A 13,990-nucleotide genomic window follows, 5' to 3' on the forward strand; every position below is an offset into this window, starting at 1 on the left:
TGGTAGGAAATTTAGCCCTTCCAAATGCAAGACCCATACAACACTTTAACCATCAAAATAGTCTTTTTGTTATTGTCCAGAGATGTCTACAGTCTAAATGTCTACAATCTAGAAACGTCTGTAGTTAAATGATGCTTTGCAAAAAAGCACACTGGTGAGATGCTGTAGCTTTCTCAGACAGTTGGTTTGTGATACATTTCAGTCACGCATTTCATTCATGTGCTGTAGCACACAGCTCTTCCCAAGGTGAATTCCTTGCAGACAGAAACACCCCCCACCTTTTCTTTTCCCCTTTGAAGCGTCTCTGTTTCTGTTACTCAAAGCAATCTGCTAATATTAATCTCCCAACTAGATACTGCAGGGCAAATTCTGCCCTTATGCATGTTACATTTGATTAAAACTGGTTTATATATATATGCATATAAAGCTGGTAATAGCAAAGCTCTTCCAGGCCTTGATACCATATCTGATTCACATCAGAGACAATACGACAATAAAAAATACTCATTGCAAAAATGGCTTCTTCCACTTTGGCTGATATCAGAAAGGAAGAGTTGGCATTTAGTTTCAGTATTTGGATTCAGCCTAAAGATTTATCCAGTGACTCAAACACTACTTCTTCAAACTGTTTGGAAAAGGGTCTTTGGGATCTCAGCAGAACAGGACGATTTCTGCTTTTTCTTGCTTCCTCTCGGGCCATAAATGCAGCAAGAAGGGCCTTTTGCAGAAGACCTTGAACCTCTGTGCAGGAAGTTCAAGTCTATGTGCAAGGGAAAAATAGTTTAGCAAATATTCCATATCTTTCCTCCCCCCAAAGATGAGAGAAGAGGAGGTATATTTGAGGTAGTATTTTCTCTGGTCTCCTTTCATAATCTCTAGGTATGCCATCACTCCATCATGTATCTTGAAAAATATGTGCATGGAAAGAAGTAGTTTAGATTGTTTTATCCTTTCTGATACTTTTTTCTCTTTTACTCCCCTCTCCCTTTTTCCTTCCTCTGTTCCTCTGCAGCTCCCATTAGGAACAAGTCAGTGACTCATAAAGGCACATTTTCACTCATTCACTACATCACAGCCCTACATGCTCAGCCACGACAGGGTTCCTTGACGCTTGATCTTTGCCACCAGGAGCATCCAATTCTTTGGCCAGTTTTAAGGCCAAAGGGAACTCTACAAACCAGTTGTTCTCTGTTTCCCCCAGGAACAAAACTGTGGCTACGTTACTGCCCTCTAAAGATGTGTGGATCAGCATTAAAGCGCTGACCTGTTCAACGCTTCTAGGACCCTTTGAACTGTGGGTCTTTGAAGCAAAGGCTGTAACAAACTGGTGTATAATAAGCTGCTGCCCCATGCCGGGAAAGGCAGAGGTATCAGGGACTGGTGGAAGCTTTTGAAGGCACAGAATGCTATTAAAAACTGCGAGAGACTGGAGAAAAAGAGACAGTGGAAAACAAATCTCTTTTCCAAGCAGTGGTACATCTAAGTTTGGCAAGTTAAAGCTAGGATCACTGAGCCAGATTTGACTCTGACAGAATTTTGGGGTGGCTGGCTTATGGCTTTGGCTTAGATGCACTTTTGCTGAAATAGCATCTTTTTACTTTACTTAGTTCAGTTTTGGGCTCTTCTTACCTTTCTGCACCAATAAGACGGTAGGGAGGGGAGAACCGGTCTGCATAGCAATAATTATTATCAATTGTATTGTGTTTTTTTATCTTCAAAGTGCTTTACAGAGACAAACTAATTATTTCTCTGCAAACACCCCTGTGAAGAAGATGGTAAGTATCATTATCTCTGTTTTACCAATGGGGAGCCTGAGCCAGAGCATTTAAGTGATTAGCCTGGGGCCACAGGGGCAGTTAGTGTCAGGGCTGGGAATGCAGGAGTGTCTCTGCTCCCAGTCAGCACCAGGCAACATATCTCCTCAGGAGGAACAAAAGGGAACCTTTCTCCAGACTTGGAACCTAAAAGAAGCTTTTTTTTTTTTTTTTTTTTTTTTTTTTTGGCAGACGATTATAAACTCTTTCTTTAAAATGTAATCATCATTGGAAAAAAAAGTCTGTGGAGTAATGGCACTAGAGAGGGTTGAAAATCGGCACGTCTGCTTTATAGGCAATCCTGGAATTTGAAAAAATGGGGAAATTCCTGGAAAATGTGTGTTTATGAGGGAGGGTGATGTGTTCTATTTCAGTGCAAAAAAAGTGACATATTTGAAATTTCCCATGGAAGGGAAAATAAATTACAATGATTTTTAAATATCAAAATGTTTCGTTGCAGACATTTCAAAATGAAACTGAACCTGAAAGTCTGTGCTCTGAAGTTCCTGGTTCAGACATGGCTTCAGGGCTTCTAAATTCCTGCATGCCTATCGGCTCTCAGTGAGGTTCTCAGGGCTTCCACAGGTATGTTAGTCGTCACCTCCCCTGAGCACAATGTGGGCTGTGGAGTGCCTCTGCTCTAGGGAAAAAAAAAAATCATTTAAAACCACCAATAGTTTGGCTGTTTGACTTTGCTCTGGAACAGAAAGAGAGCAGTCATACTAGACCAGATGGGAAGCAAAAAGTACACAAAAGCAAGAGGTCACTTTCTGAGCCAAATCTGCAATGGGAACTTTCCCACTAACATGATATTGCCAGCTGCATGGCTCCCTGACCAGTCTGCTGTCGTGGAGAAGCTGTCAGAAGACTCCACATCCTGAAACCTGTGCTCCGTGATACCTTATGGGGCAAGCTTACTTGGCCAGGATCAGTCAGGATTCCTTCTGTGTCTAAGAAGCCAGTAAGTTTCTTGAGTTTCAAGGACACTGTCACTTTTGAGACACAAATAATTTTCAGCAGTGAATTCTTATCCAGTTCTGTGAGACATCGCCAGCAGTTGAGTTGTTATCCCTGTGCATTAGATCCTGATCTGTTGATTTTGGAGATCAGCGGGGAATTCTCTTCCTTCCTCTCCTCCATCCCCTTTCCCCATAGTGCTGCTGTGCCAACCCAGCTCAGAGATGTGCTATTAGGTATCAGCCTGGTAATTAAATGCCAAGAGTAGTGTTCTGCAAACATGCCAGAGAGCACAGAGCAGTTGCTGACAGCCTGTCAATACTTGCAAGGAGCCTTGATGGCTTTTGGCATGAGACAGAAGGACCTCCTAGGCCTCCTCCACAGCCAGATGTTCCTTGGTGCCCTACTGTGGGGTGAAGGAGGGATGGAGCTGAGCAGGCGGTTGGTAGGCCAGTTAGAGCTGTCCTGTCTCATTCAAGGAGAAAGCTGGAGTCCTAAGTGACAATCCATCCTGCTTGCCTCCCTGAGATTAAGATGAGATATTAAGTTGGGACAGTGGAGAGGAAACTGCAGAGCTAGCGCTTTTTTTTCTATGGGATTTTCTTTTTCCTGGATATGACCCTTAGAATTCTGAAGCACAATCACTGACCTCGGGTGCTGCCTAAGGACTGGGGCTAGAGAAAAGATGAGATTTCAGGGCAGGAGAACGGGAAAAAAAACCAAACATCTTTCTTCTTCTGGTTTTGTTTGGAATTTTTGTTTGGAATGAACAGATGTTGAAGAACACAACTCTTTTTTACATGGTTTATACTGCCATACTGACAGGAGCTAAAATGCATGAAAAGAAATTAGAATACTCAACACCAAATCCAGGAGAGACTTATCACATAGCTCTGGTTCCATTTCATCCTGAAGAGCTGAGCCAGATCCTCAAATGCTCAGAAGCTGCCATGAGGGCTGGATTTGCTAAAGAGTACTGTAGCCCGCCAGCTTGGCAGTTTTGAAAATCTAGATACTGGTTTTGGTTCTTAAATGAGAGCTGAGCTCTTTTGCAAATCCGCTTCTGATCGTGCATGCTGAGCTGTTCTGCAAATTCTGGCTATCATTGCACTGCATTCTTGTACTTCCTGGTTGTGAGTTGTGCTGGGAGCAAAACTATCAAAGCACCGCAAGGAAACCACTCCTGCTCTAATCAGGAAGCACAAGAAATCTCAGGAGCCAAACTTTTCAGCCTTTTATTACCTTTTGGGTGACGGTTGTATGTCTGAGGCTGCTTTATCCTTATATGGATCAGAGCTGTGCCACGGCAGGTGCTATAAAAACCTCTAAAAAGAAACAATCCCAGCACTGATTAGTTTGTAATCAAAATATAAGACAAGGCAGAAAGTGTGCGCAACAGATGGATAGATCTGGCATAAGGAAAACATGGGGTAAGTGTTCTGGTGAATGTCTCCAGCATAGTCTGCACAGCAGAAAAGAGCAGTCAAGGATAAGCTGAGCTGCTTACCTTACATGACCCCCTAAACCTTTTGAGATTTGCCCACAACAATTAATTATTCTTTTGACTGGCCAAGATGACTCACAGCTGCTCATGCCATCCCAAAGCTCAAGATCTAAGTAAATTTATTGAAATTAGTGGTGGCTCCGTTCCAGGAAACTTGCATTTCGTTTTGACTCAAAGAAGATCCGCACCCTTCCCACCTTCCAGTCTTAGCTACACAGCTTCGATCTCCTAGTGATTAAGACTCAGGAATGGGAGTCATGAGGTCTGAGTCCTATTCCTGTTTCTAATACAGGGTGTTTTTCAGTGAGTCACTTCCTCTCTCTCTTCCTCAATATCCTTGTCTGTAAAATGGGGTTAAGAACACTGACCCATCCCACTGAAAAGTCGTGAATTCATTAATAATTGTGAGCAGTCGAGTAGCCTATATTCTAGAGACTTCCTCTGGCTTTAGTTGCTTTGTATCTGGCACTAAACACATGGTTGCATAGAGCAAAGGAAGTTTGGGCTGTCAATTAATGAGAGTGTAATGGTTTGTTAGAGTTTTTATTTCTAAATTGACTTACACCTCCTTAATAATTGATACTTCCAGGAGGGCAGAGAAGAGGGAAAGCATGTAAATGGAAAAAACCCAGTTCTCACTTGGGAAAGACAGTTTACCAGTTCCTTAAAGAGTGAACTTACTCACTTTGGTGTTTACTATTACAGTGCTGTCTGCAGTTTCTGAGATACCTTTCTTCTGTAGGTTTCAAGTACAAGCAGATTCAGGGTTGTGTCACCTCCAGACCTAGCTGTTGTGTCCATTTAGTGATGCTAATGCAGAGGTGCAAATAGGTGAAGTCACTTGCGTGCACATCCACACTCACTGGGTCAGCTGTGCTGGGAATCATCCTTCCCACAGTGACAGTCATCCATTTCACAAAGACCAGTCTCTGCTTTCCTTTGATGCCTGGACATCGGAGGAGAACTGCAAATGATAGATGCCAGACCCTAGTGAGTTTTGAAAATGGGCATTTCAGACTCAAGTACTCAAATAATATTGTTCTTATAGCCCTGATCTCAGTTCCTCCTTGGTTGGAGATTAACCTACAGCTCTTAGAACAGAGTTCAACCTTTTTCTACCTCCAGCAAGATCTTTCCCAGTAAAAGCTGACTCTGTATCAATCTCTACTTCTTTTAACTATGTTGTCCCATCTTGGGTCAGTGGGCTAGACAGCTGTGAAGCTTGCCTTGCCTAATTGTACACAGGTCTTTTGAACAGAAAACCTACTGTTAGTGTGCTGGGAGGGCTGCACCACGACTGAGACAAGTGTTTGCCCCATCTCTCCTGTAGGAAGGTGGAGGAAAATCCCTTGGGGCACTTGAAAAACTGAAAACTTTTGTTTTTACAAGGAAGGTTGTGCCTATTGCACAGCTGGGCAGGCCTTCCTGTGTACTTCTCCTTTCCTCTGAAAGATGCCACCCAGTAACCATGGCTGGCTGGGAGCTCCCTGCAGCTGCACCAACTGCCAGCTTCAGTGTCCCCTCTTGATGGAGGGGTTGATAGACTGCGAGGACAGGAAGGAGAAACCTGCAGAGTCATCGCCTTATGCAGCAGCTGAAGCCACAACTGCCTGCAGAAACAGAAGAGTACAGTGGGGGCCTGGACTTCCTGAAGCAGCCTCCTAGAAACTGTGGGGAGAGAATAATCATAGGGAGGAAAGGCAGGCAGAGGAACTGGAACTAGTGGTTTGGGCCTCCCCCCAGCCCCAAGAAACCATGGTGCTTTTCTTCTGACACTGCCTCCCTCTGCTGAACTGCAGTCCTGAAACAGCAATACTGCAGCCTGGGGTTTTGAAGCACATAGCAGGAAGGAATAGGAGGTACCCCTATGTAATACAACGCGTTTGCTTCTTACTGGAAAAGTGCATAAGCAAAAAAAAAATAAATTAAAAAAAGGTATGAAAATGATACACAACTTTTTCTTTGATCAGAAATTGCTGTTTTTACCATCTCACTTCTAGACTTGCTGCATACTAGAAATTTTTATCTGTTTTCTGTGTGTATTCAGGAACAGAGCTGCAGTCACTGCTTCATCAAGCAATAGCAGAGAGCTGTTCAAGAGGCTTCACATGCATGGCTGATTTTTTTAGCTGGTGCGGTGAGACACGTGGAGCCATGCTGCAGTAATGTGCATTTGGCACTGCTTTCTCTCACCTGATTACACCATCTTTCCCCTCTAGTGAGACTGGCACAGCTTAGCTTCCTTGCCTGAATTCATGGCTCCCACAAACTGGGCAAGTTTCCAACCCATTATTAATTACCTTATGTCTATGTTCTCGAGATCAACTGCCCCACTCTTTCTTTATCCTTTCTTATTTATCATATGTTATTTGGAAGACAAACTTTTCATGTGAAGGATCATGCTTGCCTTGCATTTCTTCATTCCACAGCACATAAGAAACATTAATATAAGAGCAGTATTGCAATCAATCACAGATCCACAGGAACACTGCAGTTAATGTTCCTTAAGATCCTATGTCAGTCTGTTGAAGTAAAAGCAAACATATTTGGTACACGAACTAAAGGACTCATGATTGCCAAGACTCTAAGCCAGATCACAGGTTCACATTTCTCTAACACTGCTGCTCTATCTAGACCTCCAACAGAAGTGCATGGTGGGCACTCTTTGCCAAGACCTGCAGCTAGAGATGCTGGAGAATGTAAGAAATACAGATAGACAAACAAAAGAGCTAGGATATGATTTAAAGGAATCACTGATTTTATACAAGTTTTGAAGGGTGCATATTTCATGCTTTTAAGATTGGCTTTTGGATGTCTGCATATCGGGAACGTGAAAAGAGGATATTTAACTAATACTTCATCCACCTATAAACAGAAGACTGTATTCTCAAAGGATCTCAAAGAATTTCTGCTGGTACAAGTTGGTATAGCTCTGCTGACTTGCAAGAGGAAGGAGACAAGAAGGATGTCCTGGCTGGGGGTAGGTTAATCCCCCCAGGGTTGCTAGACTGATGTGTTATTCCTTGTTTTGCTACAGATTTCTTGCGTGACCTTGGGCAAATCACTCTCCCTCTCAGTATCACAGTTTCCCATCTGTAAACTGGTGAGAGCAACAACCGCCCTGCCCCAGAGGGGTGTTTGGAGGATAAATATGTTAGAGGCTTGGAGCCGCGGGAGTACAATAGTGACAAGGCTCCAACAAATACTGAAGATAGATGGAAGCTGACAATCGGGAGACTGCTATTAGCAGCTGATTCATTCTCTCTGGTTAATGCATATTTTTAACAGGCGGTTATTGACTAGACAGGCACACAAGTCTGTCAATTAAGAATGTTATAATGAAGTAAATCTCTGTACTGGTAGCCTTTGGAGGGTGAATTCAAAACTCCCAAACCCTGTGGCACAGCACCTGCACTACTAATAAAGGCTGAAGATTTTCCTGTAAGTCAAGAGGAGATACCATACACTGGGAAGCAAGTGCCCAAGTGCCATTGGCATTTTCACTGTAGAGTCCTGAGCCGCTTCACCATCAGCACAGTGACAAATAAGAAGTCTTAGGTGACCACGGATTTATTACAATGTGCTCATAAAACCTTGTCAAGGCACCATTTGAGTACAACTCCTGGCCAGACATTCCAGTGATTGATGCTTAGAGCCCCACTTACGACCTGCCCTGCAATATGATCAGTGAACACTGCTTAATTGTATTTCTTTTACAAAGTGATGAAACGTAAAACTCAGCTCTCGGCATGCTGGCTGGCACAGGAGTCTCAGCAAATATGTGATTCTCACACTGCAGCTGGACTCTAATGACACGAAAGGTGCTAATGCAATGCAACTGGAACCTTTAATTATCCTAGTGACTAATAGGAAATCTCTCAAAGTGTCTGGGAAAAAGAGCCTTACTCTTTAGCGAGAGTTCCTCAAATTGTGCTTAGAAAAGGGGACATGCAAACAGCAAATGTAGGAGCAGATATAAGTCCCAAAGCTGCAGTGTCTGGGAGTGGGTTCCTCTTTCCTCTGACAATTAGGTTGACAGACAAAGTAGAGAGAGGGAGAATAACACTGAGCCTATTATTGACTTATACATGTTGGTACCTAAACTTGTTCTGCATCCTGCAGGTAACTGGATGAACCTGCTGATGAAACAAAAAGATTTGGATTGACTTTGAATATGTTTGTGTTCAAGGAAGAGAAAGAGTGACAGGCAACTGTTTCCCACTTGCTAATTGAATGGAGACTGTCAGATCTTAATGCACCCTGGGGATTATTTCTGTTTGATACAGTTTCAGACCCTATTTCTTAATCCTTTTTTTTTTTTAATTTTAAAATAAGCATTATTTTTTCCTCAACCATGCAAGGTATGAAAACCATACAGACCATATTGCCTGGATGTTTTGGAACAATGTGCAATACATGTAGGGTTAGGTAGTTCATATCATTGCTCTGCTGCCTGGTTTTCAGACTGATACAGATTCAGCCTTGTGTCTGTATCAATCCCTTTTCACTAATTTTGGCAGCCACGGGTAGATAGCGAGCAAGGGCTAATATAACTTACATGATATTACCTAGCAGCTCAGAGGTGCAGATAGTTCCCAGACAAGAGAAAAACTTTGTCTATTTATTTATTCACTCTTTATCTCCAGGCCTTGACAAAACTGATGCTTGGCAATGCAAGATAATGCAACGGCATTTACAGAGGCCCTAAGCTAAACCAAACAAAAAGAATAATTTTGCTGAAAAGTAGCAATCACCCATTACCAGTCAGTTCTAATCACGAGTCCCTCAAATGCAGAAGCAGATTTATCAGTGCCTTTGAAGCACGTAAACTTATTTGTTGCTGCCACCATACAAGCCCAGGCAGTCCCAGGTCTGTTACTTCTTTCTGTTCCTGCTTTTCTGGTTAAATGCACCTGGGAATATGTAATTGTCTTAAAACATTCATCATAAACAAACGGGATGGGCAAGCCAGCTGAGCTAATGCTGGGGAAATGACTTAAAAAACCTTGAGATTGGTGTAATTGGTAGTGTGCTTCTTGTGAGCGGGATGAAAGCTGCATGTTTTATATGGAAGTACAGGGGACAGGCGCTCTGTGTGCCTGGAGAGAGAAAGCATTCCATGTGTAACTGTGGCTTGGCAAAAGCTTGGGCACTGTTGTTACAAACACAGAGAACAGATCACTGGCGGAGCAGAGGAGTGATGTGATAAGAAATGTAAAGGCCCGTGTTAAATCTCTTCCAGTGATCTCTGATTTGCATCAGTGCAAACAAGGGCAGAGACATGGCCTAAGTCAGAGCTGTAGGCATTGTTCAACTGTCTTGATTGTTTTGTTTTTGTTTTGTTTCCTATATAGATAAAAGATAAAGAAAGCATATATTCTTTGTTAAATAATGCTCAGTGCTAAGGGACTTTCCAGGTCTAAAAGTTTGGGCTGAAGAAGTTAGCTTACATGTGGAATTGCAGCTGATCCAAGAGCACAGAAAATAAACAATACCTCCATCCCTTGAACTCTGTGAGCTAGTTTTGTGGTTACTGTTCCCTTTGGTATTGCCTTATCTCTTGCCATGTTTACAGGATTCACCTTGTCTGCTACCCTGAGCCTCCCTGCCAATCACAGAGCATCTGAAAGTACCCAGAAAAGCTGGTTAGTGTGGGAGCAGTGGACACTGCACTGGTAGTGCTGAACGAAGTGGTGAGGAGACCACAATTTGAAATGTCAGTGTGAGTGTGTGGTCGTAAAACAGAAGGCCATTAACAGGAGGAGTTTGTGTAGGGGAGCACCTGTGAGCTATCTGATACTCTGTGCTCCAGCTTTTTTTTTCAGCTGTAGTCAGCTGCAGCATGATTAGATTTAGACCATTTCTTTGTTGTTCCATTAGTAAGCAATAAAGCACAATGAGTGTGTATAAAGGAAAATAGACCTCTCATCTAAAATGCACAATCATTTTTGCAAAAATAGGCCCTTCCAGAGCAGATATGGGACTTCAACCCCTCTTTGTTTTTCTTTTCCTTCCTCTCTGGGTCAGATAAAACTTTTGTTACGGATGTTCACTCTTTGCACTGTAGCAGAGCTGCCCACTGGCAGCAGCCTGTTGCAACCTATTGGCCAGTCCTAGGCTGCTAGGATTCTGTCACACCTGTCTTGGTCCCAAATGGACAGAGATGCACACACAATGCTGTAAACACTTTTCTCAGCAATTAAGCATTCTGGCCAGGAAACAACCCAGTGGCAATATTACATGAACTTAAGTTACGTATGAGGCAGTCCAAATTTACTCTTTGGCCACCTGGCATTTTGGATTGAATGGCAAGACGTTGTGTCATTACTGCATGGTACAGTTGTGTAACAGTGAAAAGGCCACAAAAAGCACACTGAGCCTCACTGTCACTTGTGGCTGTTTGCTCACATCTCTCTCCGTGTTATCTGTGCTTTGCTCTGTGCTTCTAATGAACAACATTCTAAACTATCCCAAGTCACTGCAGTGTTGCTCTTACAACACAGCTTTCTGTTGGATTCCAACCTCTTGTGTTTGGTAGTTTCCTTAAGCAGCCAGCTCCTGGACACAAAATGACTAGCTGAAAATGTCCAGTTTCCCAAGAAAAAGGTCCTTCAAAAGCTGTTTAAGTGCTTAAAACCACGGCCTACTGCAAAACCAACAAATAAGCCAGAAAACTTTAATTTAACCTGGAGATTATGATTTTTCCTCAGCCTCTCGGTTGCTGGTGAGCCTGACGCACGATTTTTGAAGGCTTAAGACTTGCAGTGCCACGTGAGGTAGATACAACCGCTACAGGACTGGTCCAAACGGTCCCTTAAAAATCATATGCTAGGTCTCTCTTCCTTTGTATTCCCATTCGTTGGGTGCATTTATTTAATTAATTTCACATGCTCTTTTTGCCTGTCATATGAGAAAGAAAAAATACTTGTGGATTCAGGGCGGCAATAGAAAAACCTTTTATTTTAAAATTGAAAGATGAAAACGAGCATAATGAACTTGCCACTTCCTTAGAGTTCTGGTAACTTGGGTGTGATCTGATGGTACAGAATGATTCATGGGATAAAATTATAGACTTATGCAGGTGTGTACAAGAGCCTGGGTGGGGTGTAGGCAAACAGGGAATTTTATATGGCTATAAACATGGGCATGTGGTATAAAGAAACTGCACAGACTTAAAAAAACTTTATTTTAATTTGATAAGGGCAAATTGAATGAACTTTCTGGTCAAAGGTAAGGACACCCCTTTGCTCATCTCCTGCCAGATTCCAGCAGAGATAACACAGTGTATCTTTGAGCAGGTGGAAATCTTGTCTGATTTTTAAAACCACGCAAAAGCAAAGGGCTTATGTAGATTCTCCTTATGCTTGAAGTTGGCCTTTGTTGGAATGGGATAACATGGCATTATTTAAGCTCATGTAAGCTCTGTGCTTTCTTCTGAACAGGGAGTCTTGGGGGCTTTCTCCTTGCAGTCTCTTTTACGGCGCTCTATCAATGGCGGACAGGGTAGGCCCTGTGTCATCGGGCTGCTGGACAAGTGAGAAAGCCCTGCAGCTCCAAGCAGCGAGCTCCTATCTCACACCTGATCGTAGTGCCAGATACAGTGAAGGTCAGAAGGCCAAAGGTTGAGAAATCTGGTTTGCAAAGCAAACAGAAATGTTTCTGTTTGCAGACAGAAATGCTGACTGTACATAGAGCCACAGGAACTTCCAAACCACAAGAATTGCCTCTCACTGTTTCCCTCTTCATCTTCTGTTCTTCCACCACCAACCTTTTCTCTTTCTTGCCGCTGTTGGCCTGAGATTCTTCTTGCCTGAAGCCCCTGCAGTCTGAGACAGCCTACACAAGTCTGCCTGAACACCTCTGCTGATTTCAGAGCTCGTCAGAAGAAAGACGAAATAAAAAGAGCCTGACTTCGAAGCCGGTGTAAAGTCATGCAGCTCTTCTGAAATCCAGCAAATTAGGCAAATGAGAGTTTTTGAAATGTCACTGACAGATATTTTGTTTTGTTTTGTTTTTTTTCTCAAGTAATTTCTCCCTCGCTCTGTGGTTTGTTATCATTCAGCTCTACAAGGCTTTGTTTAACTCTGGAAAAGGCCATAGGAGTTGGAATTAGATCCAATGTTGTTTGCACAGGAGTGTGTGGCTAAGGCTGGGCCTTTGAAAGGGCACATTATACACTCTGAAGGTTTTGGAAGATTGTCGTAACTATTCCTTGAGGGTCAGGCTGTGCCGGGCTCATTCTTCCCTTATAATGTCTTACTCCACAGACAAGTCTGGTTTGCCTGGAGTAAAGGGCACAGTAAGATTCTTCTGAACAAAGATAGCTGTTGCTTCTCCTTTCGCAGCCCTAGCAGAGCGTGCTCTGTGAGATGTATGGGGCTCTGGCACACAGGTGATTCTAGCACAAGGAGCATTATAAATGTAAATGCCAGTATTCCCTAAATTCTGCCTAGAGCTGCATGTAGGTGGGAGTCCGGGGGTCCTTACCAAAGAGACGACAGCACAATTTGACAAAGCCAGCATGGGTATTAGGTGTGCTCATCTGCAGCGGCTGATGAATGTGATCTACACGATGAATTTGAGCTGTTCCTGATAGCTGGGCACCTTGTGCCAGGAAGAGAGACGGGTGCCAAAGGGCACAAGTGGTAACATTCAGAAGTACAGATCTCCTGTCATCTCACTGCTACCAGCTCAGCATAAATCCCATCTATTCAAGTGAGCAGTAAAGCCCACCCCAGACTGTCCAGAAAACAAAATCAGAATGCAGTACTTTCTCTGCATAAATAGCTAGCAATTCCTGAGGAAATGGGTCCCAGATTTCCCTGTGAATTGGGGCCTTAAGTTCTGACATAGGGAGCTATTCATGGAGGAAATTCTAATTGAGTCAGGTTGTGCTTTTTCCACAAATTGTTTACCCTCTGTCTGGGTCTTTACTGGGTTCCTAAAGGGACCTGTGTTGCACCCAGATGCTCTGGTGGTTAGGCACATTTAGGTGAGCACTCTTTGTATGCAGAAGTCAAATACTAAGGAAAAGAAATGTGTCCATGGTCCGTAAGAGGGACAGATCATATGGTCACCATCTGGGGCTCAGGGATGGCTCTGTGCACTGAATTAGCAGTTGCTGTGCCTTGCTGTTTCCACAACAGAAACCAAAGATGGTGACATGGAGGAAATTAATGCCAACTGCCCACTCATTTCCTGATTCTTTGTTATACATGCTCCAGTTGTTTCAAAAAGAGAGGCTGCAGCATACAGAATCTGGAGTCTCATCTCTGACAGGTGTGGACTGAAGTCAATGGAATTATGCTGGTGTAATCCAGGTTAAAAGGAAGAAACAGGCCCTGCACTCTATGCTAAAATTCTCTCATGAAACGTTTCCCAGAAATATCAAAGAATATTAAAGTTCTTTGGGAGCAGGGACTGTCTCATACTGTGTGTGAACGGTGTCCAACACAATGGGGCTTGCTCTTGGCAGAGACCTCTAGGAGCTGGAGCAGTACATGTAATAACATCTAACTACACCTTCAAGACACGGTGTAGGGAAGTACATTGTGTTAAGGCAGTTGAGTGCCTGCCTAACCTGTGATTTAGAGGTGCCCCTCCCTCAGCGTTCAAAGGAGGAAATGAAATCTTCCCCAGGGAAGCATTCTGACCTTTCAGCAGCAGGGTCTGTGCACACTGGCTCCAAAGGAGGAGCGGGAATTGGGATCTTAGG

At 43.3% G+C, this 13,990-nt stretch overlaps 1 long non-coding RNA gene across 5 annotated transcripts in view; it reads right to left on the bottom strand.

Annotated features, from left to right (window-relative positions):
- The window catches only part of LOC128083525 (uncharacterized), an 86,962-nt gene that overhangs the window by 41,122 nt on the left and 31,850 nt on the right, over positions 1–13,990 (bottom strand). For 2 of the 5 annotated variants that reach the window (XR_008208094.1, XR_008208096.1), the window contains exon 2: positions 2,297–2,454. The exons of 2 other annotated variants lie outside the window; for them this stretch is intronic. This is a non-coding gene — a long non-coding RNA (uncharacterized LOC128083525). The remainder of the gene's footprint in view (positions 1–2,296; positions 2,455–13,990) is intronic. One more of the 5 variants, XR_008208097.1, reaches the window with a different exon arrangement.

Source organism: Tympanuchus pallidicinctus, unplaced genomic scaffold (assembly GCF_026119805.1).
Source record: "Tympanuchus pallidicinctus isolate F22 unplaced genomic scaffold, pur_lepc_1.0 scaffold24, whole genome shotgun sequence".
NCBI lineage: Eukaryota > Metazoa > Chordata > Aves > Galliformes > Phasianidae > Tympanuchus > Tympanuchus pallidicinctus.